General features: G+C 38.3%; 1 protein-coding gene and 1 pseudogene across 1 annotated transcript in view; one reads left to right on the top strand and one right to left on the bottom strand.

The window, feature by feature from the left end:
- Window positions 1-13,576, bottom strand: part of PCDH15 (protocadherin related 15) — a 1,685,023-nt gene that overhangs the window by 757,849 nt on the left and 913,598 nt on the right. The window lies entirely within an intron of this gene.
- Window positions 5,287-5,831, top strand: LOC100467281 (annotated as a pseudogene).

Below are 13,576 nucleotides of genomic sequence, written 5' to 3'. Positions count from 1 at the left end.
CCTAAAATCAAGGTGTGGACAGGGCTATGTTCTTTTCCTGGGGTCTATAGAAAAATCCACTTGATTGTCTTTCCTAACTTCTAGAAGCTGTCCACTTCTCTCGGCTCATGGTCCTTCCTCCATTCTTAGAGGTAGTAACAGCCAGATAAATTCTTCTTCTTCTTTTTTTTTTAAGATTTTATTTATTTATTTGACAGAGAGAGAGAGAGAGACAGCCAGTGAGAGAAGGAGCACAAGTAGAGGGAATGGGAGAGGAGGAAGCAGGCTCCCAGCAGGGCACCCAATGCGGGCCTGGATCCCAGGACACCAGGATCATGCCCTGAGCCAAAGGCAGATGCTTAATGACTGAGCCACGCAGGTGCCCCCAGATAATTTCTTCTCATAGCATATCACTCTCACTTTTTCTACACTCACTTTTCCTTCCCGCACAGAATTAAACTGTTTCAGTTTTCCTCTTTTAAGAACCCTAGTGATTACATTGGGTCCCCTGGATAATCCAGCATAATCCCTTTATTTTAAAGTCAGCTGATTAGCTAACTTAATATAACCTGAAATTTTAATTGTCCTTTGCCATGTGACAATATACTCATAGGTTCCAGAAATTAGGATGCAGAATCTTTGGGGAGCTATTACTCTTTTTATCTGAAGGGAGATAATAAATTATCTGGTGTATGTCATGAATTCAATAACTATCAATTCAGGATGTATTTGGCTCATTTTATTCAGCACCATGGACAGAAGATGTTATATTTAATTTTTTTTTGAATATCTGAAGCAGACGAGAACCTACTTACATGGACAATATTCCGGTCAATTTGACTAGTTTATTACAAAATTCTCCTACTAAAGAGTTATTTTCAATTAATCTGTTCATGTAACAGATGAGGAAACCATTTCCCAGATAGCGGAAGTGATTTTTTCAAGATCATTCAGCTTATGTCTTCTCAAATCTTAGCCTAGTCAATTCTGGATATCCCCTTGGCAAAATAGTCTTATATAAGTGGCCTTAGTTACTGATCCTCTGCTTTCAAAGTCACTGAGGTGATAACCTCAGTCCTATGACTGTCAGGAAGCACTGTGCCTCACTGTTGTCCATGCTGAAATTCTGCCTCAGTGTTCCCAAATTTGTAACTCTTCAAGCATCAGTGTGATATTTTAGGGGAGAAGATATTCACAAATGACATATCAGATAAAGGGCTAGTATCCAAAATCTATAAAGAACTTATCAAACTCAACACCCAAAAAACAAACTAAAAATCCAGTCAAGAAATGGGCCGAAGACATGAACAGACATTTCTCCAAAGAAGACATCCAGACACATGAAAAAATGCTCAACATCACTCATCATTAGGGAAATACAAATCAAAGCCACAATGAGATACCACTTCTCACCTGTCAGAATGGCTAAAATTAACAACTCAGGAAACAAGAGATGTTGGTGAGGATGTGAAGAAAGGGGAACCTTCTTATACTGTTGGTGGGAATGCAAACTGGTATGGCCACTGTGGAAAACAGTATGTATGTTCCTCAAAAAGTTGAAAATAAAGCTACCCTGCAACCCAGCAATTGCTGGGTATTTATCCAAAGGATACAAATATAGTGATCCGAAGGGGCACCTGCACCCCAATGTTTATAGCAGCATTGTCCACAATAGCCAAACTATGGAAAAAACCCAAATGGCCACTGACAAATGAATGGATAAAGAAGATGTGGTATATATAGACAATGGAATATTACTCAGCCATCAAGATGAAGGAAATCCTGTCATTTGCAATGACGTCGATGGAACTAGAGGGTATTACGCTAAGCAAAATAAGTCAGTCAGAGAAAGACAAATATATGATTTTGCTCCTATATGGAACTTAAGAAACAAAACAGATGAACATAGGGGAAGGGAAGGAAAAATAAGATAAAAACAGAGAGGCAGGCAAACCATAGGAAATGCTGAACTCTAGGAAACAAACTGAAAGCTGCTGGGGGGGCGGTGGGTGGGGGGATGGGGTAACTGGGTGATGGGCATAAGGAGGGCACATGATGCCATGAGCACTGGGTATTATATGCAACTGATAAGTCACTAAATTCTACACCTGAAACTAATAATACACTATACGTTAACTTAATGGCATTTACATTTTTTAAAAAGTGATATTTTATTCACAGAAGTGCTTAATATGCTGACATCACTCTAGTTCTTCATGGAAATAGGGGGACTATTTCATCCCCACTGTGTCACACTTTGTAACTTGCACAAAACCATAGAGCTACTTAAACTGGGGATTCAGGATGTCACACACACACACACACACACACACACACACACACACACACATTTTTTTAAGCTTCTTATGACTGTATGTTTTAGACATACATTTATGAGACTAGGCTGGGGCACCAAATTCAGTGACAAACTATGCATTTCACCCTTATATTTTGAGTACAATCTAATGAGTATGTTCGGAAAAGGAGGCTACAGTGTACCAAATAACCAACAAATTCATAAATAAGATTATTCTTTCAAAACTCAGATTTGGAATGTGGGGAAAGAAATCTCTCCCAGGAATCTCTGTACAGTGTTAATATAGCCAGAGTATATTTGGTTATCTTCAAGAAAGGGCGTTATTAATAATTGAAATCCTAATGTTCTCAAGTCAAAATTTACCCAGACAGGAACAGTAGAGAAAAAAGAGAAGAGATGACTAATAGGATTAGGATGGCACCCAGCTTCTTTTCTTCATACATGTATCCCTGTAACAGAAGGCCTGCTGTCTTTTATCCCTTGTGTCCCTTGAGGAGGACAAATACTGTTAGGGAGTATACTTTTAATCTTTCAAAATTAATAGTCATATTTGATATTTTCATATTGAATTACACATGGGTGTGGAAAATAATGCATGATCATTTTCCTTACATTGAATTTTTAATAAATTGCATATGTGTGCATTTATTAATAAATTATAAATTCAATTTTTGTTTTATATAATGCAACCTCCACAAAATTTAAAATTTTTTTCAATTTCCATAGTTTGTAATATGATGTGTAGAAATTCAGACAGATGTGACTTTAAAGAATGAGTTTATGAGAATGAATACACATATTCTTTAGTCCTAGATTCTTAAAATCTTATTTGGTCAATGGGTTTAGAGTTAAAAGGTATTTCTTTAAGCAGAATCTAAATTTGTTCACTTTATAATATCAAAAGGGAAGTAAAAGGCCTAAAAACTCTAAATTTTTAGAGAAAAATTCTGCATTCTAGGATGCTAGATTGACGTTCCATTATTTCTCTATCGTTTTGACTTTAAATGATTATTTTAACAAATGAACAGAAAATATCAATCCTTTTCTTTTGTGAGAGAAAAATTATGTTTATTATTCTTTGTAGGACCATCCAATATATAACTGTTATCTTACAATTAAATATTTTAATATACAATTGTTACCTTATCAATAGTATATTGGGCATTCCTATAAAGAAAAGCAATTCATTAAATTGTATACAACATTGAGTGAAGGATCCAGAGAGTAATTAAAATTAAACATATTTTTCTTTCAACAAGAAACAAAATCAGAATAATTGTAAAAATTGATAAGTTTTTACAACACCGGTGATTTTTTAGAAAAATCATGGCAAAGCAATGAAGATTACTTACCATTTTTGGTGCAAAAATTTTGTTAAATTTATTTAACATTATTTAACAATCTGAATCAACTGTTTTCTCTTTCAAACTCAATTTGCCCATGACTAAACTCATGATCTCCCTTCTAACTGTGGTCCTTTTAAGGTTTCTGTGTCAGTGCATGGCCCTGCTCTTGGGACTACTTACGCCAGCTTTGCCTCCCTTTACTCCCCTCCCTCCTGCTTTTTAATAAACCACACATCATATATGTGTGTGTCTGTGTGTGTATACATATATTTATATATATTTTTTCAATCTCTCCACCAGTTTCTATATCTAGTTTTCTTCCCCAACCAACCCCACCCCCTCATGGTTTAAACCATCACCATCTCCTTCTTGGACTATGCCATACTTGTGTATCTTGCCTATGGTGTTATTTTTCTCTATCAGTCCTTATGGGAATCCATTCTTCTCACTAGATCTAGGGATCTGTCTAAGAACAAATGGGATCATGTTGTCACACCTTCCCTTTCACTCCTGTTCATACTTTTAAAACCCCAATGGCTTCACTTACCATTAAAACTAAAATTATCACTACCATCATCAACAAAGCTTGGTCCCTGCATATTTCCTCAGTTTCATTAGCATTTGATTTACATGGTCTTCATTCAGACTCTTCATTATACTGCATTTACTTCTGATAGTGGGGCCTTACATATTATTCCCTCCATCTGGAATGAACTCCTTGCCCCAACACATTTTATAGGACCTGGCATATAGCAGCAATCCTATGAAAGTATGTTGAATGGGTAAATAAATAAATGAATCGTGATGAAAGTGATTAGTACCTCAGATGTATTACATAGGCACTAGCAGATATTTAATGAATTATGGAAAAATATTCACTCTCAGAGATGCAGTGATTCATAGAGAATTCATTTCCCTGACTGAAGCAATTATGATTATGTCCTAAACCGGAATAATCATAATGGCTCAGTTTAGAGGTGGCAGTTTATTTCACATGTTCTTATTCCCTTATATTTAAGAAAAAAAACCCAGTGCACCTAAACAAAAAGCCAAAAATGAATATTTGGCAGTAAGTACCCAAAAATACATTTTCTATAAAAGTATCAGTCTTTACTAAAGTGATTTTGACTCAAGTTTATTCCTTGTAAATATCTGTTGTAAACTTCCAATGTGAAGGAATGGTGATAAAGTTTGATAAACCTATTCTGACATATTTTTTTTCTTTTCATTTATCTTAAGAGCACCTCTTCAATAACTTTTTATAACAAACCTGTTCAAAATGATTTCCAAATCTCAAACCTGAAAGAATGTTCACAAACATACTTAAGAAATATATTTCAGAAGTACCAGTAAAGATATTTCCTTTTTTTCTAGTTTTGTATAATGAACTCTACAATAGAATCCAATTGATCAGTATAATTTGCTAATATATTCAAATGAATGTATTGCCAAACTTGTCACACATACAGCATTAAGAGAAGAGAGTCTATTTTGAGATTCTTTGAAGTTAGAATATAATTTTCCCTTTGTGCATACTTTTGAAATTCAATTGCTCCTATACATCTTTCATTCAAGAAAGTGAATTATGTATGTATATACATATAGGTAAGTAGGTATGTAGACTTTTTCCCCCATTAGAGCAATATGTCTTCAGGAAATGCCAAAATTGGGCACCCTGACCCCAACTTCAAAGCCAAGACTATTATGCCAGATGACCAGTTCAAAGACATCAGCCTCTCTGACTACAAAGGAAAATATGCTGGGTTCTGACTTCATCTTTGTGTACCCCATAGAGATCATTGCTTCCAGTGATAAGGCAGAAGAATTTAAGAAACTCAGGTGTCAAGGGATTGGTGCTTCTGTGGATTCTCATTTCTGTCACCTGGTATGGATCAACATATCCAAAAAACAAGCAGGACTGGGACCTGTGAACATGGTGGTATCACACCCCAAATGTACCATCACTCAGGACTATGGAGGCTTTAAGGCTAATGAAAGGATCTGTGCATCTTTACCATTGATGATAAAAGGCATCCTTCAACAGATCACCATGAAGACCTCACTGTTGGCTACTCTGTGGATGAGACTCAGACTAGTTGAGTTTACTGACAAGCATGGGGAAGTGTGGCAGTGATAACATCAAGGATGCTGTCCAGAAGAGCAGAGAATATTTCTCTAAGCAGAAGTGAGCACTGGGCTAGTTTAGGGCCGAGCTGCTGTGGGAAGCCATGAAAAATCTCTTTGGTACTATTATCATCTTGAAACATAAGACTTTAGACTCATTGAAGATGTGGTGTGGGACAGGACAGGCCTTCTGCAGGGACTGGAGAGGCCAGCCTTTTTTCCTCTGGAGTGAACGGCCTGAGATGTGCTCCAGGGCAGGCCGACTGAGATGTACAGTAGTGGGGCATCACTTTTGATCTTTCATTGTTTCTATTAAACTTGAACTAAGAAAAAAAATTGAAGAAATAAGATATGGTGTAAGAATCACATAAGCATAAAATTCTGAATGAGATTCAGTTGTTTCTAAAGCCTATTGAACATGCTTTTTATATTCTAAGTCATTGATTTTAAAAAAATCTATTCATTATTTGTTTACTCTACCAAAACGTGTCAGCAATCTTAAACTGCAGTATTTCATATCACACTGCATTGTGCAAGGTCAACAAGGAGTACTACTATTTGACACTTCCCTGCCTTGGGGGGATGTGGTTGAACCTCTTCTCTTTTTGAAGTGCTTTCTCATAAGTTTCTAGTTATTCTTTTTTAAAATTTATTTATTTGAGAGACAGAGAAAGAGTGTGTGCCAGGAGGGGCAGAGGGAGAGAATCTTCAAGTGAACTCCCCACAGAGCCTGATGGGGGGCTTGAACCATGACCACAAGATCACAAAACCAAGAGTTAGATCCTTCACCCACTGAGGCACCCAGGCACCCCAGTTTCTAGTTATTCTTCCTAGCAATGCCATCGTTGGCCAGTTGTTACTTGCAGTAATCTCTAGTGATGGGATCGGCTAGTAGAAAATTCAGAATTAAAGAGTTTCTTTACAAGGCTGTTTGTTTGATGTCTCTTTTAACATCAGCATGAGCACAGCTCTTGGAAAACTCCTGAAGACTTTTCTGTAACTAGAAGCTGATTTTCATATGATTTGATTACATGAGTTAGTCTCTCTGTGTCTTTTTTGTGTATACTGTGGAATGAGGCTATTAATATTATACAACAAACAGAAATAAATCATGACTGGCTTCAAATGTCATGCTTGTGGAGATTTGCTCCCAAAGCCACATTGAAATAGGGTGAGAAAAGAGACTTCTGCTGTCAGCTTGGATGGAGCCTGGGAGCTCTCAGTGACCAGTGCTGACAGCCTGCATGGGCTCAGGGCCAGTCCTGGGGTTCACTGGGCAGTAGTCCTGCTAGTGGGTTTTTTTTTTCCTGAGGATATATCTCAATTTACATATTTAAATAAACTCCCATGGAATTGATAATTTCACAAATGCTATTTGGCAAAGGTCTTAGTTTGAATTTAAGTCTTATGAATTTAGAGATTAGAGTGAAAATGTTTTCAAACTTCATTATCATTGGAAATGAAATCCAATGGCATCTCCTCTAAAGTGCTCATCTGATAATAGAAGGAAACTTCAGAGGTATTGCAGTGTGTGTGAGCTCTGCGAATTTTTTTTTTCTTCTTCTCTAAAATGCTATCCTAATTCCTTCCTGCAACAAATGAGATTGAATGTCCAGTTAAGATTATCTTTTTAATGTAGACCAAAGTGTTAGAAACATGAAGTGACTGGAGCCAAGAAAGTTCTTGTACTTTCTGGAGTTTAAATTATCTAAAGGGAGGGAGAAAGATAACAAGAGTAGAGCAAGTGCTGGGGTGGGGGAAGCGAGAGGGAGGGAGAGGGAAAGTGAGGGAGAGGGAGGGGGAGAGGAGAGAGAAAGACAGAGAGAAGACAAAGAAGCAGGAAAGAGAACAAATAAGGATGGAAGAGAAGGTTGGGTGAATGTAGGAAACAAAATGCAAAGAAGAAAGTGATAGGAGCACCATCTCAAGTGAGTGAAGAAAGAGTAGGAAGAAGGAACTAAAGGAAGTTCCTGTATATAAAAAGGAACTAATCAAAATTGACAGAGTAGAAGGAAGTAGAGAAAATAAGAGAAAAATATGGAAAAGGTACAGATAACCCAATGCTTACTGTTTCTCTTCTATGCCAGATGCCATAATAAGTGCAGCTGAGAAATTCACAGGCTCGATGAGCAGAAAAACCTACAGAGAAGTATAATACCCAGAAAGAAGTATGGAGAAGGTATATGATCTTTTTAAGGAAGGTGTGGTCCATTTAAGATGTAGCAGGTGGGGGGCGCCTGGGTAGCGCAGTCCTTAAGCGTCTGCCTTCGGCTCAGGGCGTGATCCCTGCGTTCCGGAATCGAGCCCCACATTGGGCTCCTCCGCTGGGAGCCTGCTTCTTCCTCTCCCACTCCCCTGCTGTGTTCCCTCTCTCGCTGGCTGTCTCTCTGTCACATAAATAAATAAAATCTTTAAAAAAAAATATGTAGCAGGTGGTTTTGTGTGTGTGTGTGTGTATAAATGTTTTCAGGTAAAGGGAACCTAATAAATACTGAATAACGATGAGGAAACATGAAGTCTACCTTACTTTAATTTGAAAATGGTAATAATTATTACAACATATTGTAATATATACATAATCACTGCCCATATGCTGGGAAGCATAGTAAGGAGTTCACATATATATCATCAGTCAAACCTACCAGCAGTCTAATCAGAGCTGCCATTACCCTTGTTTAATGGACAGAGATCTGAGTCTTAGTGAGGTTACATCACTCATCAAATGCATACATCGATTGTGCCAAGAATGGAAGAAGGTCTGTCTGATTCCCAAGCTCATGCTTCTACCACAGTGCCACAATCTTCCATCTCCACACAGCACTAATGGGTATCAGCTGTTACTCCTCCCGTGTTACCCTTTGCTTGGACTGCACACACGACATATAATGTATCAGGTTTGAATCTAATGGAGCTTGTCATTTGTTTTCCAAGTAACGCAAAACTATCTCATCCTAAAAATCTTTCTAGGACTAACAATGAAGCATGGAATACTACACCAAAAATTAAGGATGTACTGTATGGTAACTAACATAACATAATAAAAAATTTAAAAAAAATCTTTCTAGGACTAACTACAGCTGACACAGACTTTGACACACTTCCAAATATGCCGTCCTTTTAACTCCCACCCTTCACAACATACAGTATCTTGACTTATACTTGTAATCTGTTTGTTCCTTATACTATTACTTCATATGAACTAGGCTATAGCATTCATGAGGTCAAAAAATGTACCTTATTGATATTTGCATCCCCCAAACTTAGTACGAATCTGGCACACCAGAGATGTTAATACATAAATAGTGAATAAATGGACAATAGGGATTGATCATGGTGCCATGATTCTCCCACATTCCATGGATCAGGGTCTGTATTACTCAACTTTCTTGAGTCCTGCAGCACTGTGTCCTAACAGTATGAAATATAATAGTTAAGACTGTGCCAGCTTGAGCCATGCTGCCTGAAGTAGGATCATGGCCCTTAGATGTAGGAGCCCCATGATCGGACAAGATAGCTTGCTTTCCATAAAGCTTCAATTTCCTCATCTGGAAAATAGGAGTAATAGTATTTATCTCATGGGATTTTACTGAAGATTAAATAAATTGAATAAGAGAATATATACTTGGCTAAACATTCCTTTTTTCCTTTTTGCTGTACTAAAATTTGGTTCTTCCCAGAGATTCTATTTTTTCATAGCACTGCCATCTTATTTAAACGTATATATACATATATACAGGTATCATGTGTGTTATTTGCAAATAAGCAATGCGAGAAGACTGTGTAGTATGGATAAGTTGTCTGGCCATCAGAAATCACTTAGCTGTGATTATTAGAAATCTGATGTGCATGTAATAGATGTTGATATGCTCACTCTCTCTGAAGAGATGAATGGTTGAATGAAAATAATGAACATAACACATTATTAATATTTCTTTTAAATGCTGTCTTCTTTTCCCTGCAGGGATATCATCAGAAGTGCATCCCATGCACCCAATGGACCAGCCGTGGCCCAGTGCTGGATACAGTCCCAACCAGTGTGGATAATGGAACTGGCATGGCCTTTTTCACACCCAGTCTCAGACTCAGTCCGAAGAGCGCTCATCAGTATTCCGAGTGTTCAACAGAGACACTTAATAAACTCAGAGTATCTGGACAGTCATCACTGAACAGTCTAATTGAGTGGCCCAGAGGGGCAGTAGAAGGTCTTATACGAGCAGGAAAGATTAGTGGCACAAGTTGGGCTACTGATCCAGGAATCAACGCTGCCCTGTTATCAGCCCATGTTGTGAACAAATGCCCAGAAGGGCAGCTGAGAATCAGAGAAAAGAAAGGCAGCAACCACACCGGAAGGGAGAATGGGTTCAGTTTGAGCTTTCCATGGACTTTGCTCAAAGACACACTATGACAAGGTAAATGCCAGCTGAATCTCTCAAAAATTACACATATATACACACACAGCTTACCTAAACTGCTTTCCCAACAGGATGCAAAACAAAACAAAAAACAAAAACAAAAAACAAACTAGCTGTGTGCAGCATCTCCCTACCACGGGTATTTATTGATTGTGTTTGTCCCTGCATCAATGTTGAGCAATGCCGTATAAATCAAACACTCACTAAGTATGTCTCTGAACTGCTGTTTGAACTCTAGTTGCTATTCTCAAACCTCACCAACTTGCCCTACCTTGTTGAAAGAGACATTTCATCTAATATATATTTTTTTAATTTCAATATTTACTTATCTCAATAACCTCTAATTGGGTCATTCTGCCAAGGGCTGAGGAAAGTAAATGAGAGTCTCTGTCTTCAACAATTTATAATCTCAACATAGCACAAACATTGTATGATGTGTTGGAATATAAAAGGGGAAGAGAGGTATTATTTTTTCAGCTTGATTGAGGTACAATTGACAAAAATTGTACCTACGTAAGGTGCACAATGCGGAGTCTGGATACTCACACATTACAAAATGATTACCATAATCAACCAAATTAACACAGCCATCATCCTGCATGGTTATCTGATTTATGTATTTATGTATTTACTTGGCTGTGTATTTATGGATTGAGGCATGCATTTCTTTATTTTGCTGTGGTGAGACCACGCAGTATCTACTCTCAGTGAATTTCAAGCACACACTGCAGCATCAGTAATGATCATAACCATACTGTATATTAGATTCCTAGAACTTATTCCTCCATACCTCGGAGTTTGCACCCTTTGACTAAACTCTCTGCGTTTAATTTTAATTGCATGTCATTAGTAACAACATCAAAGAATAACGGATAAGTTAGTATCGTGGAATAAACAGAATTTGCATAAAATCTGGGGGAGAGGGGAGATTAGATTCTGATGTCATAATAAAACAGTCCAGCGGATGGTGATTGTACGTGGAGCTGAGGTAAAGGTCTGGTTTGGGCTTTGTCACCTCCTAGTTATATCACACTGGGAAAGCAAGTTCATCTCTCTGTGTTGCTACAGCCTCTTGACCTCGCCAGGGCGGAACAGCAGAGAAAGGCTACATGGTTGTTCATAGCATCTCTAGGACCTCATTGAGGTCATGGAGTTCTCGTGAAAATTAAACTAAATAATACAATGTATATGGAGGCAGTAAATGCTAAATAAATGTTAGTGGTTATTGTTAAGAGATGTTGTTTACACATAAGATAAATATTGATATGATTCCTGATTTCAAAGAACTTGTTGAACAAGAAGGAATGATGAAAATAGAGTCTGTAGGGGCACCTGGGCGGCACAGCGGTTAAGCGTCTGCCTTCGGCTCAGGGCGTGATCCCGCCATTCTGGGATCAAGCCCCACATCAGGCTCCTCTGCTATGGGCCTGCTTCTTCCTCTCCCACTCCCCCTGCTTGTGTTCCCCTCTCTTGCTGGCTGTCTCTATCTCTGTCAAATAAATAAATAAATTCTTTAAAAAAAAGAAAAGAAAACACAGTCTGTAGGAACACTTCTGAATAGTGTCTGAGAAGGCACGGGATGCAATCAATTGCAAAAACTGAGTACTACACACAATCGAGAAATAGCTTCCAGGGGTGTTTCTCCCTTTCTCTGTCTCTTTTTGTCTCTGTCTGTCTGCTGGTCTCTCTCTCTCTCTCTCTCTCTCTCTCTCTCTCTCTCTCTCACACACACACACACACACACACACAAAACAAAAACAGAGACCGCAGATATGGTCAGCTGGAGCTCCATGAATGGGATGAGCGTATAGATGAGCCCAGGGTCAAGAATGATCACAAACAAGCAAACGCTGTTTTGTTACCTTCGGATACATTAACACCTGACATTTCCTGAATGAGGTCACGAAACAGCACACTCCATACTCATACCCGCACACATCTGAAAACCAGAACACCAGCTCAGGGTTCTACACCGTTTTCAGAAATTACCTATGGTTCTTAAGTTCCTCGAGTTGAAAACTCAAACTCCACCCTGCACACAGTTTCTTACTATGTCTATGCCAAATTCAGCAAATTTTCCATCAGTATTCTCCCAAAACACAGACACTGCACATAATTCTATTAGTATATAGATCACGTACATTGACTGTCTCTGTCATTATTATATCTGGACAAAGAGACGGCCTTGATTTTTTAAAGATTTTATCTATCTATCTATCTATCTATCTATCTATCTATCTATCTGAGAGAGGGGGGCAGAGGGAGAGGGACAAGCAGACACCCCTCTGAGTGCAGAGCCAGATGCGAGGCTCATCCCAGGATCCTGAGATCACGACCTGAGCTGAAGGCAAATGCTTAACCAACTGAGCCACCCAGGTGCCCCTAGACTGCCTCATTTTTGATGCCCTACTGTCTTTTCTAGAGTTGATATGCAATAAAATATTAACTAAATGAATGAATCTGAATATGTGGACCACAGCCAAAGTGACCATATGTGCAGAGGGTGTGAAGGGAGATGAGTACTCTGTGCAAGGGAAGTGGCATAGAAAAAGACCACACTGTCAAAAAATATCAAAATTAATTTATTAAACAATATAGCTCCTTATGGAAATATAAACAAGAGTGGGACACTTTCAAAGTCACCAAAAAGGAAGAGGTAGAATATTCAACAGAAAGACGGAGAAGTCTGATATGTAGATAATCAGAAAAAGTCAGTACAAAGAACCTCCGAGAGAAACAAAGTTGCAAGGAAGGTGGATCAATAGGGCTGCCTGCTGAAATGCTAGAAAATTATAGGATTTGTCCAAGAAAGTGGTCATTGGAGGCTTTAGAGAGTACAGTTTTAGTTGAGTTGTGAGAAAAAGCAAATTGCAGAGCTTAAGGGAATTGGTAGAGAAGTGGTGGTAACAGGTACAGAGATTCGGCAGGAAAAGACCCAACTAAGAAAAGCCACTCTATCATGAGCTCTATCTGTCACTGATGACTCAGAGCTGCACAAGATTACGATGACATTTTTGCTCAATTTCAATGTCTATTAAGGATATTTAAAATGTGTTCTGTCTTTCATGCAATTAGGATATGAGTATTTTATTTTTCAATGGGTTCCAGTTTTTCAGGTTGTTAGAACCCCACAGGGAAGCATCCACATTACCACTTATCATTAGTTTTGTCTGCAGTGATTGAATGCTGAATTAGACCTTTCCCTATTTTTCCCTATCTTCACAGGACAAATGGGGATGTCTGAAGTATCAATACTTAGCTATTCCAAGTTATCTTGGAAATAACGTGTGTGTGTATTAGAGAGACAGCGAGAGCCTAAGCGTGCACAGGCGAGCAGAAAGAAAATCTTCTAAGTACAATAATTGGTCTTCTGCTTATCAGAGTTCCCCCCCCCCCCC

Source organism: Ailuropoda melanoleuca, chromosome 6, assembly GCF_002007445.2.
Source record: "Ailuropoda melanoleuca isolate Jingjing chromosome 6, ASM200744v2, whole genome shotgun sequence".
Classification (NCBI taxonomy): domain Eukaryota; kingdom Metazoa; phylum Chordata; class Mammalia; order Carnivora; family Ursidae; genus Ailuropoda; species Ailuropoda melanoleuca.
This window is presented reverse-complemented; position numbering and strand designations above follow the sequence as displayed.